Source organism: Lissotriton helveticus, chromosome 9, assembly GCF_964261635.1.
Source record: "Lissotriton helveticus chromosome 9, aLisHel1.1, whole genome shotgun sequence".
NCBI classification, from domain to species: Eukaryota; Metazoa; Chordata; class Amphibia; order Caudata; family Salamandridae; genus Lissotriton; species Lissotriton helveticus.
In genome coordinates, this window is record NC_136070.1 from 1,015,599,653 (window position 1) to 1,015,625,935 (window position 26,283).

At 45.0% G+C, this 26,283-nt stretch overlaps 1 protein-coding gene across 1 annotated transcript in view; it reads left to right on the plus strand.

Annotated features, from left to right (window-relative positions):
• The first annotated feature begins 1,034 nt into the window (after nucleotides 1-1,034).
• LRFN1 (leucine rich repeat and fibronectin type III domain containing 1) overlaps nucleotides 1,035-26,283 on the plus strand; it is an 805,820-nt gene continuing 780,571 nt past the window's right edge. Inside the window, exon 1 of the mRNA XM_078661333.1 lies at nucleotides 1,035-2,136. The gene's annotated coding sequence lies outside the window, so the exon portion shown is untranslated. The remainder of the gene's footprint in view (nucleotides 2,137-26,283) is intronic.

Here is a 26,283-nt window from a genome sequence, read left to right on the forward strand (position 1 = left end):
GCCGGAGACGACGGAGCCCAACCGGTGGAAGCTGGGCCCGACGCCGGCTCGTCGTTTCCCGAGGAGGCCTCGGTACACAGTGCAGCGGCAGCTGGTAACCGAGGTAGCTGCGCCCAAGGTGCCCTGCGCAGGGGGTGGCTGGCATCCTTGGGTGGCACCGACCAGAACTGGAAGCCTTCTGCCTGCATCTCTCCGCCGAGGCAGCCCAGGTCAGCGCCGGCGGGGAGCAAGGACCAGCCCCGGGAGGTACACAGGCTGCGAGAGGCTAAAGCCCCGCTCAGGCTCCGGGGCACAAACCCACGCTTGCAGCACATGCCACCCCCTCGGAGAATGGGGCCAGCGACAGGAAACAATCCTACTGTACTGACGGCCGGCCCTCCATAACGGGAACCGGCGCTCTGTGCATGGAATAAGGCTGTATACTGGAAACTAGCCCTTCACAGGGGAAATCAGACCCCTTTACTGGAATCAGCCCTTCGTACTGGGGTCAGCTCTCTCTGTGCAGTGGGATCAGTCCTCTATGTGTACTGGGATCAGTCCTATATCTGTACTGGGATCAGACCTCTGTACTGGAATCAACCCTCTCTCTGTACCGGAGTCACCCCTCTCTCTGTACTGGGGTCAGCCTTCTCTCTGTACTGGGATCAGCCCTCTCTGTATTGAAACCAGACCTTCGTACGGGGATCAGCCCTCTCGCTGTACTGGGATCAGCACTCTCTGTATTGGAACCAGCCCTTCGTAATGGGATCAGTCCTCTGTACTGGAATCAGCCCTCTGTTCTGGCTTCAGCCTCCCGTACTAGGATCCAGCATTCCATCCTAGGACCCATCCATCCCTACTAGAATTGATACCGCCATCCTCGCATCTGCACCCCAGCCCTGGGTACCAGCCCTCCCCGATGAGGGCCGGCCCAACACGCCGAACGCCAGGTTGAGATACGTGGGTCCATCCCCTGCAAATAAATGGTCTCTTCTCAATCATATCTGCAGTACTGGGACGTGGCCGTACCTCCGTGGGGGCAGTGTACTGGGACACAGCCTTGTCATCCTGAGCAACGACCCTGAGACTCCGGCGAGCAGACCTTCTGTGCGGAGCACCGCGGGCTGGGAGCATCGCTGGACCGGGGCAGTCCCGGGATGCTGGGCGCGCGGAGGGATAACGCTGCCGCGCCAGGGCACGCGCCATTCACGAGATACTGAGGAGGCGATCAGACGCTGTGAGGATCAGTGATCACACTGGGGACCAGGCTGGGCTGCCTCTGGGCAAGGCCGTCCCTGGTGGGGACCAGCGCTGCCATCCAAGCGTAGTGAGACCAGCCCAGAGATATTGGGCATCCAACCAGCCATACTGGGGACTGACCCGGCCTGGATGGGGACTAGGGAAGCATCTTGGGGACACGTTCGACCACCCGGGGGTTCATTCCAGCCGCAATGAGGGCCGGTCAAGCATAGAGGAGACAAGCCCAGGCTCACTGGGGACCAGTCCCTCCAAACGAGGGGACACCAGCCCACGCTGCGGACCCGTCAGTATACTAGGGACTAATTCGGTCATTCTGGGGACCAGTTCGTCCACGCTGACGACCTGTCAAGCACGTAGGAAGGACCAATCCGAGCACAGTGGGGCCCACCCGGGCACACTTCAGGAAGCCAAGAGCAGAGCCTTAATAGTCGCATTCAGAGCCATTTGAGGCCAGGCCTCAGATGACGGAGACCAGTCGGCTGTTCTGTGCATCTGTCCAGATACAACAGGGGCCAGTCCGCTCATACTGAACCGAAAATTGGCCAAACTGAGGTCCAGTCAGCACCTACTGAGACCGCCCTGGGTGTCCTGAGGACGAGGCGAACCACACCGAGCCCCGTCCGCCCACCGCTGAGGCCACCCATGCTGAACTGGAGTCCACCCCAGCCAAACCGGGGGCCCAGCCCCAATCTACTGGTCTACATCACCGGAAACCCCTCGCTCGCCTGTGGATCCATGGATGCTGGGACAGGAGAAGCTGCAGCTGCCCTTTAAATGCCATCACCGCCCATCCCTTGACACCCGACACTGCTCGCGCCCTGCCTTCCCCTGGCACCGACGGGATGGAATGGAGCCCGACGCCCCTTCTCCAGCAAGGGCACCTATATGTCACCCAAGGTAGGTGAGCCTTCCTCGGCCTCCCTGCGGCACCGTGTGTGTGTAGAGGTGGTGAAGGGGTAAGTTGCTAATGGAGGTGTGTGCCATATTGATGCCAGTTGCACAATATTGTGGTGATTTCTGGAAAGGACTGTTCTACGCCAGAGGACAAGGAAAATGGAGGTCTGGGAAAAAAAGTACTTCCTGGCACAGGTCTGACCGAAGAGATGGCATGGCTGAATGATGTAATGGGTTATGTCAAACATGATATCCCCTGGGAGAAGGGCACAGGGGTCCAGGGTCGAGGAATGGAGGGGCACCCTTGAAAGAGGCATAGATCGGCGCAGAAGGGGCTGGTGCTTCTCGGGCATAGAGGAGGGGTGGGAGTTGTATGGAGGGAAAGCGAGAAGGGAAGGAGACACGGACACAAGGGGAAGGCAGTGAGAATAGTAGTCTCAGGGAGAGGTAAGGAGAGTGTGATATAAAATTATGTTTATCGAGACCTTAGTCTATCAAACAATAAAATACGATACGACCATCAACATTTTAAAATTGATAAAAATGCGAAATGTCTGCACAAATTGAAAATGGTCATTTAAAAAACATCCTGCAAGGCAATTAAAAAGCGAGGGGGTGTGGCTGATTGAGGCAGAGGTGTGTGCAGAGCGGTGCACAAAGAGGCAGAGCGAGAGATGCAGAGAGATATGTGCATTGAGATGCACAGAGAAATGCAGGGTGAGAGACGGAGGGAGATGTGCACTGAGAGGCAGAGAAATGCAGGGTGAGAGATGAGGAGAGATGTGCACTGAGAGGCAGGGCGAGAGAGGCAGAGAGATATGTGCACTGAGATGTACAGAGAAATGCAGGGTGAGAGATGAGGAGAGATGTGCACTGAGAGGCAGGGCGAGAGAGGCAGAGAGATATGTGCACTGAGATGTACAGAGAAATGCAGGGAGAGAGATGGAGAGAGGTGTGCACTGAGAGGCAGAGAAATGCAGGGTGAGAGATGAGGAGAGATGTGCACTGAGAGGCAGAGCGAGAGATGCAGAGAGATATGTGCATTGAGATGTACAGAGAAATGCAGGGTGAGAGATGAGGAGAGATGTGCACTGAGAGGCAGGGCGAGATATGGGGAGATATATGTTCTTTGAGAGGTAGGACGTGAGATGCAGAGAAATAGGTACTTTGAGATGTACAGAGAGCGAGGGATTTAGAGAGATATGTGTACACTGAGAGGCGGGGCGAGATATGGAGATAAATATGTACATTGGGTTGTGGGCGAGAGCGGGAGAGAGATATGCATGTTGAGGGGGTAGGGAGATGGATGTGTATTATAAGAGGCAAGGCGAGAGATGGAGAGAGAGATATGTACTCTGAGAGGCAGGGCGGGAGATGGAGAGAGAGATATGTACTCTGAGAGGCAAGGCGAGAGATGGAGAGAGAGATATGTACTCTGAGAGGCAGGGCGGGAGATGGAGAGAGAGATATGTACTCTGAGAGGCAGGGCGGGAGATGGAGAGAGAGATATGTACTCTGAGAGGCAGGGCGGGAGATGGAGAGAGAGATATGTACTCTGAGAGGCAGGGCGGGAGATGGAGAGAGAGATATGTACTCTGAGAGGCAGGGCGGGAGATGGAGAGAGAGATATGTACTCTGAAAGGCAAGGCGAAAGATGGAGAGATGTGTATTCTGAGAGGCAGGGGAGAGATGGAGAGGGAGATATGTACTCTGGGAGACAGGGGAGAGATGGAAGGATGTGTACTCTGAGAGACAGGGGGAGATATGGAGAGATATTTGCTCTGAAAGGCAGGGCCAGAGATGTAGAGATATGTTCGCTGAGAGGCATGGCGAGAGATGTTGAGACATGTACTCCGAGAGGCAGGGCGAGAGATGGAGAGAGAGGAGGATATGTACACTGAGAGGCAGTGAGAGATATGGAGAGAGAGAGCTGTACTCTGAGAGGCAGTGAGAGATATGGAGAGATATGGAGAGAGAGCTGTACTCTGAGAGGCAGGGCGAAAGATGGAGAGAGATATGTACACTGAGAGGCAGTGAGAGATATGGAGAGAGAGAGCTGTACTCTGAGAGGCAGGGCGAGAGATGGAGAGAGAGATATGTACACTGAGAGGCAGTGAGAGATATGGAGAGATATGGAGAGAGAGCTGTACTCTGAGAGGCAGGGCGAAAGATGGAGAGAGATATGTACACTGAGAGGCAGTGAGAGATATGGAGAGAGAGAGCTGTACTCTGAGAGGCAGGGCGAGAGATGGAGAGAGAGATATGTACACTGAGAGGCAGTGAGAGATATGGAGAGAGAGAGCTGTACTCTGAGAGGCAGGGCGAGAGATGGAGAGAGAGATATGTACACTGAGAGGCCGGGCGAAATGCGGAGAGAGAGAAATGAACTCTTGAGAGGCAGGGCGAGAGATGGAGAGATATGTACTCTGAGAGGCAGGGCGAGAGATGGAGAGATATGTACTCTGAGAGGCAGGGCGAGAGATGGAGAGATATGTACTCTGAGAGGCAGGGCAAGATATGAGAGATATGCACTATGAGAGGCAGGGCGGGAGATACATAGAGAGAGCGAGATGTGTACTCTGAGAGGCATGGAGAAATGTGCAGAGAGAGAGATATATAGTCCGAGAGCCATCTCTTGATGGAGAGAGAGAGAGAGATGTGCTCTGAGAGGCAGGACTAGAGATGGAGAGATATGTGTTCTGAGTTGCAGCAGGGCGATAGATGGAGAGAGATATATGTACCCTTGGAGGAAGGGGGAGAGGTGGAGAGAGATATGTACAGAGTTATGTGCACGGACAAGATGCACCGAGAGAGGCAGGACGAGGAATGCAGAAAGAGATATATACAGACAGATGCAAACAGCAGATGCGCCGAGAGATGCCGAGGTATGCATAGAGAGATATTTGCACATGGAAAACACACTGAGAGAGGCAGTGCCGGAGTTACAGAGAGATGTGGCCATTGAGATGTACAGAAGACGCACCGAGAGATGCAGAGGGATGTGCATAGAGAGACAGGTGCCCAGAGAGGACGCACTGAGAGGCAGTGGCGAAAATGCAGAAGGATATATAAGCAGATAGATGCACAGAAAGAGAGGCTGCATAAGGAAGCAGAAAAAATCAAAGGTGGTAGAGAAAGCCGTAGAGCGATGCTCAGAAAAACATGCAGAGAGGGCGATGCAGAGAGGGCGATGCCGAGAACGAGATGCACTGAAGCAGATATGGCGACCTGTGATGCTTTTGCAGCCCGTGTGTCTTTAAGGCACGTCAATAAAGCACTATTGAACTGACACAGAGAGGATGAGGCGGAAGGGTGAGATAAAGATATATCCAGGGAGAGGGGGAAGAGTCGCAGGGACAGAGAGAGGAGAGAGACGGAGCTTGTCTGTTGGGACTGGGAAGAGGGGGCGGCAGCAGAGGGCAGGGAGTCCATGGCACAGTCTCCTTGCACTGCGGCTCTGGCCACGCGCCTGAGGCAGGTCCTGTCCCGCTGTCCAGGGTGCTGCACCAATGGCCGCGCGGCGGGGGCAGCGCGCGCTCGCTGTCAGATCCTGCCCTGGAGGGGGCTAAAGATCAATACTCTGCTCCCGGAATGGGGAGGCTCTGGGGCGCTTCTTCCCTCAAACGCGGGATACCTCGCTGGTAATATTCTGCCCTTTAGCGTGTGATATCCTGCTCTTTATTATGGCGTCGTCCTGATCCCTGACGGATGACGTATTGGTCTGTATTAATAATCAGCTGTCCAATACAAAATATCCTTTGGCGATATCCTGCACTCTAAGGCGTGCTCCTCAATTGGAGATGTTCTGCGTTCTAACTGATGATGTGTTTTTCTCTTAATAGTCTTTTACTTATATTCATCTCTCTAACGGGTGATATCCGTCTCTCAGCCGGTGATATTTTGGTTCCTAACACGTGATATCCTGTTTTATATTGAACATACTCGGCTGTCTAACGAGTGATAAGCTGGCTATAATTTGCTCTTTAGTGGGAGATTTTATGCTCCTTTTGCAGATATGTTGCTCTCTGTTCGCGATAGTATGCCTTCTAAAGCGTGATATCATGCTCTCTAATTAGGGACATTTTGCTCTCTAATGGGCGATATTTTTCTCCATATTGGTTAAATTCTGTTCTCAAATGGGTGTCATACTGCTGTCTAACACTGGCATTTACGGTCTAAACTACGATATTCTGCTCTTTATAGATATTTTGCTCTCTAAAACATGATATCTGCTTCCTGTTGGTGATATGTTGCTCTCTTTGGCGGTGATATGTTCTCCAATTAGTGACATTATGCCTTCTGTTTGTGATCATCTGTTCGCGGCGAGTGATATTTATTCTAATGAAGATACTCTGCTTTCTAACAAGTGATTCTGCTTCCTATTGGTGATAACCTGCTCTCCAACGTGCCCTAGGTTGCTTTCTATTGGCTCTATTCTGTCACTAATAAGTGGCATCCTGCTCTCCATTGGTGACATTCTGCTCTCTAACCAATGATAAAGTGCTCTCCATTGATGATATCCTGCTGTCTAATAGGTGATAATCTCTCTCTAGCTGCCTTTCTTTTCTCCAGTAAGTGATATCCTCTCTATTGGCGAGATCCTATTTCTATTCTATTCTCTAAAATCGTATTGTATTGTACTATAATTGCATTTATATAGCGCTTAATCCTCTGACGAGGCTTCAAAGCGCTTTTTCGCTCTCTACTGAGCGGGATTCTGTTCAGCCATGGGTGGGATTGTCCTTTCTAAGAAGTGATATTGAAGTCATACTGAAGTCTCTTTTGACCCATAGTCTGCTCCTAATTTTTTATTGCTATGCTTTGGTATAAGCAATATTCATCCTTAAGTGGGTTATGTTCTCTATTCCAGCAATATTCAGCTATTCAAGTTATTTTTATTTTTTTGCCCTCGGTTAGCCTTATATTATATTCTTTTATTTCAGATATTCTGCTGATTCAGATGCATATCTATTGGCCAGATTCACCCCTCACACTACTGTTCGGACACTTATATCCTCCCCAGCAAACCTCATTAAACCTCCTGCCTTTAGGTGCAAAACCACAGGAGGAAAATCCTTGGCAGTTCTGGGAACCAGACCATGGAACCTCATGCCTACACAACTAAGGCTTATGGAATCAGAAACTCAATTCAGGAAAGCCTTGTAGACCTGGATCTTTGGGTCCACTGATGCATTCTGTTCTTCACTCATATAAACTGAGATACATTGCGTGTCTACCTGACTCAACTTGCTCTCTTCTGCAAGCGCCAGGATGCTCCTTTCGAAGTGATAGTTACAAATAGTTAAATCAATCAATCAATCATTTGTGCCTAACAAAAATGAATGTGTCCTGATGTAATGCAACTGGCGCTATGTAAAGCGCTCTGATACCCGATTCGGGTCAAATTCGCGCTATATAAAACTCTGTAAAAAATAATTAATACTAAATTCTTTTCGCTTTTGAATGGTATTTGGCTGCCTTACTGGGTGATGGATGTATGCTCTCTACAGGTTGATGGCCTGCTCGCTACTGCATTTTAATCAATTTCATTAGTGATATTCTGCTCTCTGCATTGGACAGTACTCGGTTTTCACGGATGAAATTCTGTTCTCTGGCAACAAGTGTTGTGTACTGTAGTAGGTGATGCCCTGCCTGCTATTATGGCAGGGTCTACTCTCTAAGGGGGCTTAATCTATTCTCCCTTGACTGATACTCTGCTCTGATAGTCTCCTTTCTCAATGATATCCATGTATCTGTTTGCTATAATATGCTGTTTCAGAAGATAATTTGCACTCTAGTGTCTAATATATCTGCTCTCTTAGGATGGATATTCAGCTCTCTGGTTGAGATTCTGATCTTTAGCTGTTGACATTCAAGGGTGACAATAAGGGGGTGTGAAGGAGGAAGCATTTTTTCATGGACATTTTCTATAATTGGGACAAATACTGCAGTTATCAACAATAATCCTCAAGCTTTTCTGCATGTGGGCTTGCAAGCTGAAATTGGGATTTTTGCACTGCTTCAAAATTCTCTTAAGGGAAAACAACACAGACTGCTATTCAGTTTCAAAGTTGGGAAGAACACAGTTTTCAATGTAACTTTTCTGACAATGGCACATTCATTTTAGAGTCATCTATCACTGGCAAGGAAATATTGTCATTCTGAAGGTAAAGCTACACCAGGGTGTAAATGTACTAAAATAAACAAACTTTTGTAATCCGAGGACAACCCAATCACCAGGGCCTTTGGTTTTGATCCCTCAATGAAACCTTACCCCCATCCTTACTGACATTCTGCTGTCTGTTGCATAGTATACTGTTCCCACTTGAGTGATACTCTGCTCTCAAATGGGTGATATTATGCTCTGCAGGCGGTGATATTCAGTTCCAATTTGAGCAATAGTCTGGCCTTTAATGAGTTGTATTCGACTCTTTATTTTGGTAACATTCTGCTCCCTGGATAATTTTGCTCTCTTCTGGCAATACTTTTCTCTTTAATGATAATAGAATGTATATAGGGAGTTACTCCGCTGTCTCAAAACGTATGTTTTGTTTTATTGATCAGCTTTCTGCGTGACAGTAATTTCTGTTTGGACTCTTTTCTCCCGTTTAAGGTGATAATCTATGCTCTATTGGATGATAGTCTGCTATCTACAGGTCATTTTTTAAACTCTCTTATTATCGATATGCTGCTCTCTGTTGAGTGATAATCTACTTTCCTCACAAAATTAATTTCTCTATTGGGCTGTAGTCTGTTTTGTTAGTGTATTAGAGAGCTCTCTAACGGGTGATATTCTGCTCTCTAACTGGTGATACTCTGCTCTCTAACGGGTGATATTCTGCTCTCTAACTGGTGATACTCTGCTGTCTAACTGGTGTTACTCTGCTCTCTAACGGGTGATACTCTGCTCTCTAACAGGTGATATTCTGCCCTCTAACAGTGATATTCTGCTCTCTATGTGATATTCTGCTCTCTAACGGGTGATATTCTGCTCTCTGTTGAGTGATAATCTACTTTCTTCACAAAATTAATTTCTCTATTGGGCTATAGTCTGTTTTGTTAGTGTATTAGAGAGCTCTCTAACGGGTGATATTCTGCTCTCTAACTGGTGATACTCTGCTCTCTAACGGGTGATATTCTGCTCTCTAACTGGCCATACTCTGCTCTCCAACTGGTGTTACTCTGCTCTCTAACGGGTGATACTCTGCTCTCTAACAGGTGATATTCTGCTCTTTAACAGTGATATTCTGCTCTCTAAGTGATATTCTGCTCTCTAACAGGTGATATTCTGCTCTCTAATGGGTGATACTCTGCTCTGTAAGTGATATTATTCTTGCGAACCGGTGATACTCTGCTCTCTACATGATGTTCTGCAGGGTAATAGTCTTCTCTGTAATGAGTGATATTCCACTCTCTAACAGCTGATATTGTCCTTTCTGGGTGATGTTCTACTGGGCAATATTCAGATCTTGAATGGGTAATATTCTGCTCTCTAATGGATGATACTCTGCTCTCTACATGATGTTCTGCAGGGTAATAGCCTTCTCTGTAATGAGTGATATTCTGCTCTCTAACAGCTGATATTGTCCTTTCTGGGTGATGTCCTACCGGGCAATATTCAGATCTCGAATGGGTAATACTCTGCTCTCTAATGGGTGATACTCTGCTCTCTACATGATGTTCTGCAGGGGAATACTCTGCTCTGTAATGAGTGACATTCTGCTCTCTAACAGCTGATATTGTCCTTTCTGGGTGATGTTCTACTGGGAAATATTCAGATCTCTAATGGGTAATACTCTGCCCTCTAACAGGTGGTATTGTGCTTTCTGAGTGACGTTCTACAGGGTAGTTTTCTGCTCTCTCATGGATTATCTCTACCAGGTGATATTGCGCTCTCTTTGATGTACTCCTCCCTTTGTTGATCACTATTCTATTTTCAATTCAGCAATATCCTGCTTTCTAATGAGTGATATTCTGCTCTTTAGGATGTGGTATACTGAGCGCTGGTGGGTGATATTCTGCTCTCAACCTGGTGGTATTGTGGTTTTGACGGGATGATATTCTGCTTCCTATAGGTTTCACCTATTTCTCTATAGGCGCATTCCTAAACGCTTAATAATGAGATTTTGCCATCGATAAGGTGATACCTTGCTCTCTTCGTGGTGATATTTTGCTTTCTACAGGGTAGTATTCAGCTTTGATGGGTTTAATTTTTGATCTCTTCAGAGTAATAAGAGTGTGTTCATTTTTTTTGTCTATTGCGTTGGCCAACTGGCCATATTCTATTTTGCCTAGTGACAATGATGGTTGATATACTGTCCGCTGCCAATGATGCTTCCTGTTCCACGATGACATGCTGTCTGTTGGTGATAGTCTACTGTCTATAGGCTAAGTTCTGCCATTTACATGATTGCTATCTTAGCTATATAATATGACATTATGCTGTTTTGTTAAATAGAGGTGTACTTTCTATGCAATGAACATGCCTGTTGCACAGAGGATGATGTGCTTGTTCTTTATAGAGTAGCATTGTGCATGTTCCGTACTAGAATATATTCTCTTTTCTGTAGATGATGATTATCTCCTTTCCATGATCTTTGTCTACTCTGTGGACAACTCTGCTCTTCTTTCTATGGTATGAGATTCTGCTTTTGAGAATGTTAAAATCTGCTTTTCGTCTGATGATTTCCTGCATTATACAAGATGGTATTTACTGCTGTCTATTTGATGATTTTCAAATGTATGTCAGATGATGACTTTTTATTATATGCCAACTGCTCTCTGTAGAGTGATATTCTATTCTCCACAGAACAGTGTTAGAAAAGAATAGGGTTTTTATCCCTTTCTGTGATATTTTTCTTTGTAATGTGTCGTTTCATGCCCTCTAAGCAGTGAAATTCTTGTTTGCATGTAAAGTATTATTCTTTGTACATCAATATGTTGTTACTATACATGAATACTACTCCACCCTTTAAAAGCTGATGTATATGCTATATAATATGCCACACTTCTTGGATTGCAGTTCTGCTCTCTTTGACGTTACAAATGCCCCCTGGTGTTAGATGACATGCCTCTGGGGAGCCTGGAGTAATCTATTTTCAGAGTGGACGTGCTTCTATAGGGTGATGCGGTGTTCTCTGTTACTATCATGTACTTTACTCTTGGGGGTGAAATTCGGTACTTTGTAGGGTGGTATGAACTGCTCTATGGGATGATCCTGTGTGTTCAATGGGCTGTTGTTGCATGTGCACAGTCAGTGATACAGAGTACTGAATGGACTGGTATGAAATACTGAATGGGATGATACAGAATGCTCCATGGGATGATATTGTGTGGTCAATTGGCCGATGTTGCTTATTTTAGAGGGAAACGTGGTTCAATGGGTGATGTTGAGTGTTTAGCGACTGATGCAGTATGCTAAAGTTGGTGACATTGAGTGTTCAGTGGGTTTGTATGCCGGATATCGTAGTTCCGCGGACACATGCTTGTCCCAAACATCACAGATACTAATAGAGGTGGTCCAAATGGAGCCATTCACCCTTCTAAGGTCGATACAAAGTAGTACTGTTGGTTTGGGTAACAATAGCATCTGTTATCTGTCAATATTACCAAGAGGCCACTCTTGAGTGACCGCTTGCTCTACATATAAGCCTACAATGGTATGTTAAAAGGAGGGCTCGATAGGATAGCATGTAGTGCTTAAGGGGCTGTTTGCAAACTTCAGAGGGTGTTATGGATTTATTTATGTGGTAATATATATATATACACACACACATAGTCTGCAGTTGGAGCACATAGAGTACGTCTATGGACCCAAGCTACTCTACAGGGTTTAAATAGCCACTGTCATCTTCCTTGGGGTCCAAATACATACATTATGCAATGCATGTTTCAGATAAGAATCCTCACAAGATACATTTTCCATGTAAAAATAATCACACTCTGGACTACATTGTTAATCGAATAGTAGATGTTCATTCATGCAATTCAGAGGGTCTGAAAGTGGTAACACTGAGCTGTCTATGGAGTTAGATAGAGCTCTGTACGAGGTGATTTGAAGCGCTTCGATGTTTGTTAGAATGCTTTCCGAGAGAGGCGTAGAGTTCTCTGTGACATGGTAATGTGCGTTTTCAATGACACAGAGCACTATGCTGGGAAACAGATACAGTGCACTATGCTGGGAAACATGTATTTAAGTGGTAGGATGGACCTCTATTTTTGGTGATGTGAACTTCTATCTGGCTTGATGTTAAGCTCTCAATTGAGTGACATGGGGAAACTCTGTTAAGTGGTGTGATACTATGAAGCTCTGGGGGGTGATAAGGAGTCTTTCAATATGTAGCATGGTGCTTTCAATTAGGGTCTTTTGGGGAGGTCCAAAGTGTGATGGTGAACTATCTGTGGGGTAGTATGGTTCTGTGGGCTAGTATGGTAATCTTAAGGCAATACGTAAAACAAGAAAGAGAAGAAGTTATGGGTAGGATGCTTGAAATAATCATAACCACTGGTAATTACTTGTGGCAGATTCCATAGCCTTAATTTCCTTGCCCACTGTCAATTGCCTTCCCCGACAGGCATCAGCCATGTGCAAATCAGTGAACAAATCCTGGGCACACTTATATATTATACAGTTGATTACAGAAGTGAAATTATAATGCAGTCGACACCGGTGGTTTCATGAAGGTTGTTTTATGCAAGAATGTTCATAAAAGAAAACAACGCCAGCCGACACGTGTTTCGTCAACAGGTCGCTACCTGTGACTCTTCAGGGATGAAAACGCATTATGCCAATATCGAAAAACCAGTGATACTTCCAACCCGGTACACGGGTACAAAAAACAGCCGCAGATAAGGCCGTCGGATTCAGAGAAATAAATCGGGCGGGTGCGTCCAATTCTCCATTGGCGAGACGAGCAACGGCTGGACCCTGCACCACCAGGCTCTGCCCATACACAGACGCACCCTGTATAATATATACGTGTGCCCAGGATTTGTTCATGTTTGTCTGGCTATGGGCTCTAAGCTTATTCCTTATTCAGGGGTTTTGGGTCTTCCCCTGACCTAGCAGCACCGTGAAGCACTTGTTCTTCGTTTCCCAAGAACCCTGCATTGTTACCTGCCCGAGCGCCACCTACCTGCTACCTTAAAACCCCCCTGCAGAAACCACCATGTGCAAATCAGTCTTGGTTCTGCTCCTATTGGAACATTCCACCCCAAAGTCCCAGACCAGGTCCCCCTAGCAAGGAAAACAAGCAACCCAAGACCAGTTTCAGCCTTGATGGGCAACGACAATGATTTGTCATGGGGGAGCAATACGAAGTTCTCTGTTGGGGGATGAAAAGGTCGCAAGATGAGATGGTGCAATGCACTCTCTGTGGGGGCCAAGTCACCATTTTTGTAGTTCAAACTACTTATCTGATTGATGTCATTCCGTTCTCTGTGTATGACTTGAGGCTTTCTGTAGTGCACTGTTAATGCAAGTTGTCTATAGGATTGCCTAATGCCTGGCTTGGCACTGCTCTCATGGGCTGCACTAGTTTTCTCTGCTCTTTCAAAATCAGCATTTTCAAATGTAATTACATATTATTAGTATGATCCATTATACCGTTCTTGCCAGAGTTAATAGACCACAAATCAGTACAATTACATCATTGCTTTTCAATTTTTCATACATAACTGAATATATCAGCAAATATAGCTGAGCTGAGCATCCAAAATGTTGCTTCTTGTGCCCAACCTAATAATACAATCTAGTACATCTGGCAGAAACGTCCGTCTCTCGGAATTCTATTGGCTGATGCATTGTGTTTCTCCAATTTGTGTTGGAAACAATCTTTCTGTCTTAGGGAAATTCGAAATGTATGTTTTTCTCATATCATTCTATGGTGGACAGTTCAAGGTGAATACCTATCAAAGGTGGTTCGTCTCCTCTTGCAAGGGTTGGAAAGCCTGATTTCTCAGTGATTCTGAGTCTGGCAAACTATTTCGACCTCCTGTTTGCAGCCCATAAGTCTGCACCCGGTGATAATCTTTTTGTGAACGCTCATTCCTGATTGAAGTGGAGGGCTACGGGCCACTGGCTGCACCAAGATCTCTATACAGTCCAGCCTGGTGTTCTTCTTTAGCTGTCCTTCCCAGTGACTCAACGAGAGGATTTTTAAGGATTTCCCTAGTTTCATGAATCTGGTTTCCTCAAGAGCTGGAGGGTTTAAGGAGTGATTTAAAATGTCAGGAAAGTGGGTGAGCTAACGTCCCTTTTTTACCCCAAAAGACATCACACTCTGCACAAGGGGTGGCAAATACAGAAATAAGCAGGGATTTAGGAGCTTTCAACATTAGTTCTGGCCAAACTTTTTAAATACACCCCAAAATCCGTGAATTTTCTGCATTCTTGTTATGCAAAATTTGCATCGTGCAAAAGTTCTCACGAGTTACCAGCAGGAGATTGGTTTGAACAGAAAATGTCTCACAAGACATTTTCTGCATGAACCAGTCTCCTGCTAGTAACAGACCAGACTTTTTTTTCTGAGAGGTGTGTGCAGGCTTAAAAAAAAGACACGTTAAACTCCATTTGTGTTCACAAAAGTAAAATTTCATGAAATTTTCATGAAATTTCTTGACGAAAAGATGGAATTGGACACACTCCTTGATACCACGGACAGACAGGAAGGTGGATGCCATAGTACTAAAGGGCAAGCCAGGACTAATAGCTACTTACAATGGCTAGGCCGTTTTGACGTCCAAGGATAAAGCGCACCCGGGTAGTGGGTACGTCATAGCCAAACAGGTTTGCTAAACAAGCTATTGAAAGGGGTGTGTGTCTTTTCTGCATGTTTAACAATAATGTACACTGGGGCTTTAAGTGGGATGAAAACACTAGGAGGGGTCTCTCAAAAGGGCGTGGCCGGTGTAATTTTAGGGCGTGGCTTAAAGACACAGGCTAAAAATCTGAGCTTAGCATAGTCTGCCACCCAGATATATAATACAAGTAGCATTAGACCTACAACAAGCCATGGCATTGTCTTTGTCAAGGGTTGTTAGTTGCTTAAGATAAATAACCAAGCAAACACAAGGAGATGGTGGACGGAGCGCTGAAACTTTTCAGACACTCAACCCCAGTCACAGATCTGGGTTGAATCCATCATCATTCTTTAGCTCACTTTGCAATGCAAATCAGTCTTAACCCTGTGCCTCATGGGAACAGTCCAGCCCGAACTGCCAAGCCCAGTCTTCCTTGAACCAGAAACAAGCATCCTGGAACCGGTTTCTGGGTAACACTCTTCATCAGCTAGGCTAGCTTGAATCCAGTGGCAAAGTGAGCAAGGGACCCTTGTCTGGGCATACCCTGCCAACTGAGGGCGAACAAAGCAAACACAAGGAGATGATGAACGGAGTACTGAAACTGTTCCGACACTCACCCTCAGTCACAGATTCAACCCAGATCTGTGACTGGGGGTGAGTGTCTGAAAAGTTTCAGTGAAGCCCAGAAACCCAGAAACTGGTCCCAGGATGCTTGTGTCTGGTTCAGGGAAGACTTGGCTTGGCAGTTCGAGCTGGACTGTTCCCATGAGGCACAGGGTCAAGACTGATGTGCATATTGCTGGGTCTGAACTGAGGTGGCAAAGTGAGCTAAAGAATGATGATGGATTCAACCCAGATCTGTGACTGGGGGTGAGTGTCTGAAAAGTTTCAGCGCTCCGTCCATCATCTCCTTGTGTTTGCTTAAGATAAATTACCAACAGCTGTGGCTTCATTGTATGTAATATTGAAAATGCTTCTGTTTTGAAATGATGAGACTGTGAAAGAACTATAACAAGTCTCTTGGCAGTTACATCAAAGGAAGTAAAGGGTGGTTCTCCTGCAAAGTTTAAACTTTTTTTTCTCCATGAAGGTGAGGGCAAAAATTGGAGAGCCCGATAGGAACCTGTCTCAGCACATGCTTTTTGGAACTGCCGGTGCTGAGCCAGCTCACTTAAAGCCCTGAGGTACACCTTCTTGAATGAAATGAATGAATGAAACATCATTTGTAAAGCGCGTGGTTACCCGGAGGCAACCCAGCGATACGAACATTATCAGTCAAGGCAGTAGTGAAGTTATTTGTAGAAGAGTCCTGGTTTTATTTGGGGAAAAGCCAGGTTTTAAGCATCCTATGGATTGTCATGTAATTGGGTTCCTTTCTTAATTGAAGCGGGAGAGAGTTCCAAAGCTTGGCGGCGTTGTATGAAAAAAGGCGGCTGCCGCTTCTAGCCGTCCTAATTCTGGGGACGAGAGCCAGATGAAGGTCGTTTGAATGTAGTTGTCTGTTTGCATGGTAGGGCTGGACCAAAGAAGAGATGATAGCTGGTCCTTTCCCTCCAATCAGCCCATGGGCAACAGACAGGGCTTTGAATTGGACTCTTTCATGCACTGGGAGCCAATGGAGAGCCCTTAAAGCCGGCTTCTTAATCTTGCTTTCCATACACATCATTTAGAAATGTTTGTGCACACAGTATGCTTTTGCAGTCTTGTAGGTGTATGAATTCTATCTGTCTTTTATCCCAGTTTGGTTGGTTTGAGCATAGCCTTTGTTCTTATTTTTCTGAAGAGATGATTCATTTTGTTTTTGCACTTGTATGCCTCTTTGTGATGTAAAATGCATCCAGTGTTTTTTCCTGCTAGTGCTGTGTGGTGTGGTTGCGCTGCTCGCCCGGTGTTTTCCAGTAGACCTGAGGCAGATTCAGGTTCTTGGGATGTGAAGTGAGAAGATAATCAAAATGCAGCAGCCATTTTATGTTAGGTTTTATAACGCGTTATATATGAAGTTTTATATATGAATATTTCTTTCTTTCTTATGAGACATTGCTAAACCTGTCTCTCTTGACTCTATTGAAGGCACATGTTTGCATGGCACTGCTTTTAACCTTCCAGATAAAGGACGAATGCTTACCGTTGTGTTAGGCCCTGCTACCCATTCTTGTTTACAGTCTTTTAAATGGCAGAACAGAACGCAACATAGAATTTCCTCCTTGCTCCCTCAGTCTCTTATTACTTCTCATTTACTGTGTCTTTTGACGAACTCTTTCTCTCGCAATCTCTCCCTTTTTATCTCTTTCTTCCATTCCTCTTTCCCATTGTATCATCCACTCCTTCTCGCTCTATTTATTCAGCTAACTTTCTCTCTCTCTTTCTTTATCGGTATCTCCTATATTCTCTCCTTCACTTTCTCTCTGAAATTCTGTTTTTCACCCGGTAAGGCATCAGGGCCCACGCTATCTCTTTCTTGTATTGTGTTGAGCCATGTGTGTTTCTCTCCTCCCCCTTTTGTTCCCGTTCGCGCTTTCCTTTCTTTCCCTTATCTGTCTCTCCCCATCTATCACTGCCTTTCTCTCCCACACTCGGTTTTTTAGGTCGAGCATTCAAGACCTCTTGTATATACTTTAGTATATACTTATATGTGTATGTACTTTGTGGGCTCTGGAGATCTGCCCTAGGACTTGTCTGCTTCTGCTTAGTGACTTTTTTTTCTGTTCAACTGCCTCTATTTAACTGTCTTGATAGAACAGACCTGTAGAGGTCAGTAAAATACCAGAATTCATTTCTACTTGTTCAACTGCCTCTATTTAACTGTATTGATAGAAAACGACCAGTAGAGGTCAGGAAAATACTAGAATTGCTTTCTGCTGAGGGACTTTCATTTTTTTATTTTTCTGGCAAATGCATCTAATTTAACTTTCGTGATACAAAACGACCCACAGAGGTCAGTAAAATACAAGAATCACTTTAGCATTCTCTAGACTACATTCCATAGAAATTGTCTTCCACGAGCACCCGTGGACAATAATATTTTTTTCAAATCTTGTATTTTCAGTGATATGACCACCGAAGGCCCTGATTTCATATTAAAAACAGACCTTTGGACTATACCATTTCCCGCTGAAAGGCAATATTTCTCTCCATGTGTTCCCATACCTGGCGTGTCACGCAGTTTGGTGCTTACTTTACCTCCATGTTAAAGAACAGTAGATGTTTCAGCACCCAGGCTAATGTGCTGCATAGCTAAAGACATATAAAGTCCCAAAGGCGAGACCGTTGCATTGCAAATGCTTGTTCTAACGGTTAGGCCTCACACTATCTCTTTCTGTGTTTTATCTCACGTTGAGCCGTGTCCTGTGTTTCTCTCTGAAAGGTGACGGTGGCTCTTGTTGTTAAACAGGACTACGAGGGTCAGAGGTGACCACATGGTGAATACCTTCCAGCTGTCCTTGGATTTGCAAGGGCTGTGGCCAGGGCCGGACTGGCTACCATGCGTTTTGGCATGCTGCCGAGCTGGGGGCTGATTTCGTTGATGGGGACCTACGTGTGCTGAACGAAATTCGTTTTGCTTTGTTTATTTCAAAGCACACGCTGGTCTCCATCAATGAAATTAGCCCCCACCGCAGTAACATAAGCCCCCAGCTCCGCAGCATGCCAAAATGACCGGTAGCCAGTCCGGCCCTGGCTGTGGCTGGGCTGGAATAAGACAACAATGTTGAGGGGTGTAACACAGACCCCTGTAACGCGGTGATGGTGGGGGCGTAGGGGGAAGGGGAAGGGGAATTAAAGGGTCCCAGGGGCATATTATCTAAGAATTGCGCTAAATACGTTTAGCGCTCAAAATCCTATCGCCGTCTATTGCATCGGCCTGTTAGCGGCGTATTATCAAGTCAAGTCAAGTCAAAATGTATGTTTATTATGACCATAGTCTTTAAACAAAGCAGTGAGCATAACGCAATATGGAGTATATACAGTAACTTCATAAACTTATTCTTAAAAATTTTGTCAGTTTAAAAGCATCTTACATTTCATTTTCATAAGATACAGAGTCCAGACTATAAAATACAACTACCAATAAAAGTTACATTTACCTTAAAACTTATGTATGTAATTTAAAACCTATTCACTTTCTTACCACCATAACAATTTCGATCAGTTAAAATTTATACAGTACTACCTATTATTCCTTGGATCTCTGTGTACTCAGGGCCACTTTTAAAAATTTCCCCAGAGCAATTACAGTATCAATGAAGGGTATATCTGCTAGAAGGCTGGCTGCCTGCGACCTTGTTTTTATTCCATATTTTAGGAAAACCGGGCGCAGCCACAGTTTCCTCTGCTCTAGGAGTAGCAGACAGTCCAACAGGATATGCGGCAAGTCTCCCTTAGTTCCCAACTTACACCTACAACGGCCTTCTTGATCTAGCATTTTTGTTTTGAGATCTTTGTTTATTAGCCACGGGTTAATCCCAATTCGGTACCTCAGGATCTCTTGCCTAAGCCCGTGGTTAGGTAGTTAAACAGGACTACGAGGGTCAGAGGTGACCACATGGTGAATACCTTCCAGCTGTCCTTGGATTTGCAAGGGCTGTGGCCAGGGCCGGACTGGCTACCATGCGTTTTGGCATGCTGCCGAGCTGGGGGCTGATTTCGTTGATGGGGACCTACGTGTGCTGAACGAAATTCGTTTTGCTTTGTTTATTTCAAAGCACACGCTGGTCTCCATCAATGAAATTAGCCCCCACCGCAGTAACATAAGCCCCCAGCTCCGCAGCATGCCAAAATGACCGGTAGCCAGTCCGGCCCTGGCTGTGGCTGGGCTGGAATAAGACAACAATGTTGAGGGGTGTAACACAGACCCCTGTAACGCGGTGATGGTGGGGGCGTAGGGGGAAGGGGAAGGGGAATTAAAGGGTCCCAGGGGCATATTATCTAAGAATTGCGCTAAATACGTTTAGCGCTCAAAATCCTATCGCCGTCTATTGCATCGGCCTGTTAGCAGCGTATTATCAATGCTCAGCTAACAGGTGATGTCCAAACCGGCGATAGACGGTGATAGTGAACATTAGCGCGTGAAAACAAGCGATGTTTTCACACGCTAATGTTCACCTTGTGAATATGGGGGTAGATTCAGCATTGCAATCCACCCACCATGCAAAGTATGGGTAAGAGTCAAATATAGCAGGCGTTGGGAGACCTGCGAGACCTGCGATAAACAAGTTTATCGCAGGTTTTTGTCTCCCAACGCCTGTCACGGGCCGCCTTGAAAATAATGCGTTCCCAACTCCAACTACATTTTACATGTAGTTGGACGTGGGAACGCCCACTTTGCATGTCATAAGCGATGTTTATCGCTGACATGCAAAGTGGGGCGGTATGAGGCTTGAGGCAGGTGTTAGCATGCCCTTGTTAATAGGGCGCTAGAAGTATCGCCACTTTCTCGGCACAATTCACCCAAAAAGCGGCGATACTTCACCTTGATAATATGGCCCCCAATCCCTTGGCCGGTTAATATTTGTGATATTGGTGACGCAGGGGCTCCCATTCTGCAGGAAGACGCCATCATTATACATTACGTCACCATCTGTAATGTGACAGCAGCTCTAAGGAGCCGTTTCCTAGATCACAGGGCACAGGGGTACAAGTACCCATTCCTTAGCCTGGTCTTGTAGGGGGTGGGCATCGTGGTATCTTCCTTTTAAGGACAGAGAAAGACGTATTAGTGCCTTGTCTCCACAACCTTGGAGCGTGATCATGCGCCAGACGCACGATCAAGAGCTTTCCATCAGAACACACAAGATCGGGACATGTTTTCATATAGTCTGTCGAGGATCTGACAGGAATCTTAGAATGTCACGAAGCCCGTCCGCCCCCGTATGCTGCGCAGTGATCAAATGGAACGGCGTCTCTTTTTACACGCATCACTCTGCGTCATTCGGGCCACTTCCGATCACGATTGAAACAGAGAAGCGAAGGGAAGTGGGCATTTTTTTTGCCTTTGCTATGAAAAGTTTTTTTCTTCACCTGCAAAAATAATTTCCACAACAGTAGAAAACAAACAAGCCTAGTATGTCGCACAAGGTGTGATTGCATGTTTGGGACATGATTTCTTTCTTGGAAAATGATTGCAGAATTTTTCTCTGTCACTTTACGTTTTGCGGCGTTTTCTGTGCGCCTGAAAACACACTGGTGTGATGAATGTGGATTGGATTTCAGGTGCCGAGTTGGATGCTAATTGTGCTTAGTATCGAGATATTGCCCATGTAAATTCGTCCACGTGCTTGCAGGATTTAACAACAAAAACAAGGTGCAAATGAGAGCACCATGTCATAAAATGGTTTCAAATATTAATATTGCATGTTACTCTTTCTTCCCACTTGGAAAACTCGTTAACCGGCTCAACAACTACTCGGGAGTAATACCATTCCCGAGGACGAAGAGAAGAGTATTTCCCTCTGGAGCCCCCCTCCTATCTCCCCCAATATCTTAGAGTTATTAGTTACTAACAGGGGGCAGCTATATTGTTATCCATTATGCAGGGATACAAATTAGGGGTGAATGAAATCTCAACTTTTTGGGAAAGTTCATGAAATTCCTCAAAAAGTGGTTTGCAGATAGCTCCCTGTCTTTTATTACTCAAAAGCCTCACGAGATAATAGCAGGAGATTGGTGCAAGAAGAAAATGTAATTTTTGAGGTATTTTCTGAGATAACGATCCTCCTGTCTGCCGACAAATAATACAAAATTGCATGATGCAAAATTTCAAGAGATTCCACAAATATCTCAATTGAAATTCAGAAATTAGACAAATTTCACTAGTGTGCGCTTTCGGGTAATGGGTGTTACCATGGTTCACACACAAGTTGGACAGGCCCCAAAAGTAGCTGTAGCACATGGCTATTCGGTGGTTTCACCCAGGGGCCACCTAATATAATGTAAGTTTTGCGAGTTTGATAGGCTTGTACTCTTGGTAGTGATCTATAGTCACAGGGTAATTGAATCCCTAAATCTGGGTTTGGCGCGATCAGATGCAAGAAGTGGAGAACAATATTGCTTCAGTCTTGTCTTCTTTATTTGGGTGCAAGTGAAAGCAAGAACAGCTTGACACGTGTTTCGCCCAGGGGCCAGCAGGCCAGGGCTTTTTCAAGGCAAATTGTAGCAGCTTCCGAATTCAAGATTTATAGTCATACCAGATATCCTATGGTTGAAGAGACATCCCCGAGATGCGGGGAGTATTCAGTGCGGTCGGACCTATGTTGGCTGTTCTTGCTTTCACTTTCACTTGCACCGAAAGTGTGTTGATACTGTCATTGGCAGCGCTGGCAGGGGCAGTGGGTGGTGCAAGATTCTGTGGCTGCCTGAGAAGGATCTTGGCACTTGCCTTTTTCCAAACTAAGCATTGGCCGGTAAACACTTTACTGTAAAGTAGAGACCTACGTTAAGCAAAAAAACACAGTCCCTCTAACCGCTCCCCTTCACTCTCATCACTTGCCAGTGTTGCATTTGAAGTTCATTCTATATTATGGATGATCTCTAGCTACCGTTGTGTTTTCCTTCGTTTTAGCTAGGACCAAGTTACACTCATTCCCCCAGAGTACAGTTATACGATGAAGTTATAAACATAACGTGTATTTGTGAAGTGCACATTCACCCCGATGGGTATCTTGGTGCTGAATAACAGATGTTTATCGTAAAGATGTTCAATTGTAATTGAATGGTTATAAATAAAGCACTCTCCTTCCCCTGTGGATAGGGCCATGCTCTAAATGCCATAACATAAATAAATACATCTCTGATGGAAATCAGAGTTGGATATCACAAGACGTATCACAATATATCTGCTAGAAAGAGCAAGGCAAGGAAATAAAACAAATACAGCAAAATAAACCTCCAAAGAAAGCCACTTCTGCAGCCCAGAATTAAAGAAAACAAAGTGCTCCGATGACTGGTATTTCTTGATAAAAGACGTAAATTGTCAGGAATCCTGAGAACCCACTCACTCCTCTTCCGGCTGTGTACATATTGAAGATGAAACTATGGACAATGTGTTTTTTACGCAGCCAGAGCCTCTTTTATATAACCATTTTGTTTACTTAATTCCTGCTCTGCAGGCCCATACAGTGATTAATTTGAGCCAGTGGTTTCCGGTGCTCGGCACCGGCACTTAATTGTCAGCACCAATGCTTGTGACAGCCTGCCACAAGGTGGCGCTCTCTATCTAATTTAGAGATGATCACAACAACAGTTAATTATTAACCCGTTGGCTGCTTCCGCTTTTTTGCTGCAGTGCGGCCGTTTTAAAAAATGGGCGCGGTCGCGTCGGCTATTGGCCGACGGCAGCACCAGCGAGGTAGAGCTGCCGTCGGCCAATGGCCGACGGCAGCAGCCAACGGGTTAATACTATATATTTATTAAAACTGACTATTACTTGCCGCCCAAGCCATTCTTATAGCTTTGGGGGCCTGAAATAATTCTGAATGATCACACTTGTGGGAGTGTGATGGTTAGCAGTTGTGTTGTTACTATCATTGGCATCATAGCAGGGCAATGGTGGAAGCTGCAGTGGCTTTCTGGCGAGAGCCCTGGCACTTCTGATTTTCCATAATTGTATCACAGTGCAGCTGAGTCTTTATCTTTTTTTTCTCTCCCAAACCCTCTTCTTGCGTATCAATATCCTGAAGTCTTAATGCACCATGTCTTCACCCAGCAATGCACACTACAATATGCTGGTCTACCTATCTAGAATTTGGAAGTGGTGCAGCCTGTGTTGGAGTGGAGTTTGATGCATATCGCACAGAGCTTGGCATGTCCCAATGTTTAGGAAATCCTAGATACTGCTCTAATCACATCTCAAACACAGATTTAGTCTGCCTGATGCTCATCCACCTCTCTACCAAGATTTCGAGTACCTTGTCTGCTTTGGCATTATATTCTTTCAACGTTTTGCTAAAAAGCATTTTGTCTTCCTGGAAAACAGGAACTACCTTGACTCCCATGAGCAGGAGTAATAACAACAATGGAAAATGTGCGCAGTTAATGCAAGTCTGAATAGTTAAGAAGTGAAATTGAGGTTGACGCACACGGTCTTATAAGATGACTCAATATCTCTTTCCACCTGAATATAATAAATACATTTTAAATCCATATTTATAAAGCACGAACGTATCCCCCTTTAAGGTTTCAAGGCTCCGGGGGGTGGGAGGGGCTGTCAGGGAGATTAAGTGAGCTATTGCCCAGAGTCACATGGTGCTGAGCTGAGCTGCCCCCGGCACAGGGGATTGAACCGTGAGCCCGCACTCTGGAGGCAGCCTCTCTGGCCGCTATGCCACATTGTGGTATGCCTTGATGAGTTCCAGCTCTTAAAGCGACTGTGCACCTAGGTGTGTTGCTATGAAGTTATCGTTTATAGGACTGCAATGACAATACTCATCCAAATGACCTCAGTGACCTTGCAGTTCCTTACCTAGGTACCAATCTTCAATTTCCTTGTGTTCTGTGAATTTTAGCGAAAGCGTCAGTGAAAATTTAACAACCCTATAATAGCCGCGGCCGGTAGTGGGAGTACAGGCTGGGCGGTGACGTGGGGAGGGGGAGGGGCAGGGTGTGGGTTAGTAATGTATGGAATCCGGACCTTAACAGGTAAGTAAACATAAAAATAAAAAAAACATATTTTGTTGTGCTCACTGCATCGCATTTGGTGATGCAGTGCGCGCAACAAAATTCGTTTTATTTATTTTTATGTTTACTTACCTGTTGAGGTCCGGATTCCATACATTACTACCCCCACCCTACCCGTTCCTCTCCCCACGTCACCATCCGGTACTCCCACTACCGGCCGCGGCTGCCCTATAAGCTCTTCCTGGTACACGGACCCGAGCAACCATGCTGCCTTACGTTTTTGGTTTTTTTAATACCTGAGACCACATTAACAGTAATAGAGTGCCTGAAAACTGTCATCTAACTCAATTTGAAAAATAACACACCAGAATGCTTGATCAGAACTCCTTCAAGAACAATGTGTCCCGAAATTATAATGCCCAGTTCACATGCAGCATGGTTATCAAATTATTTTATTCAGTATTCGACTTAAGTGGGGGTAATTAGGGGCCCCTTTGGAGGCTATTTGACCTGAAAACATAACACAATCCTCACCCCCTGCGTCTATTTAAATGCAACCGTAAATGACAAGATTTGAGGGCTAACCAGTGGTACCAATCAAATCCAATTAATTGGTGTCATTTTTTTATTCGTATTTTATATAGATTCAGGAAGCGAAAATGCTGATCATTTACAACGGTCGCGGACCAATTACTATCAAATTAGATATTATCTTTTAAATGACAGGAACAGGCGAAAACGTTTCGCAACAGTGTCAATTAAATATGTTACTTCATCAGAGTCAAATATTTTACATACATAAAAAAGAGCAAAGCTAAATATGTACAGAGTATGTGTCACAACATAAAGAAAAGTAGCCATCAACGGGACATAGGGAAAGAAATAGAAATAAAGACTAAAAAAACAAAAAAAGTAATAATCTTTACACAACGTCTTTCGGTTTTTCTTCCTAAGAATAAGCAATGAATTGGTAGAAAGACCTAATGTGAGCATAACCAAAGGGAGAATAAGAGTACGGTGAATGTATTTTAAGGTGTTCCTATTCAGTGTGAACATATCCAAATATAGGTAGATCTCAAAGATCAAAAGATAGGATGTGGGAAAACAGAAATCATTCGGTTGCTCGGTTTAAGAGAAAAGACCCAAACACCTTTTTAAATTCTATGAGTCCCAACACTAGAATTAGAAAGGTATAGTGATCACAGCTTTCTCCCAGCAAATTTAAAATCAAGTCATAAAGAAAATCAAAAATAGAGTCAAGAAGAATATGCTTATCAGCTATCGTTTTTTAGCAAATCATACTTTAAAGCATAAATTCATTAATATTCAGATTCTGCCTTTAGTTCAATCTTACATAGTTTTTGGACAACCATTTTATAATACTTTTAACAAATATATATTACTTTACTTAAACATCAAAGTGGTGGTGTGCACACCGTTTGGTTCTGCTTGTTTACTCAATTGTTTATCATAATCAACAGGAAAGTGCAGGCGTTGCTGGGTAATGCCTTGGCGGCATACCAATATAATTCATACTGTGGAGAGCGAAGATTCGTTCCACACCCAGCCGCACAGCAGGAAGTGGGTATACCAACTACCTTGAAACTGTCTTTATCAAAATCAACCTTACTTATTCCAGTTATTTAATCAGCTTTAGTCCATTTTTAAACTCGTCTTTTGAATCCACAAGTACTCTGATCCTGCTTTTCGAATGTGTTGTATCTTTACCTTTAATGGTGT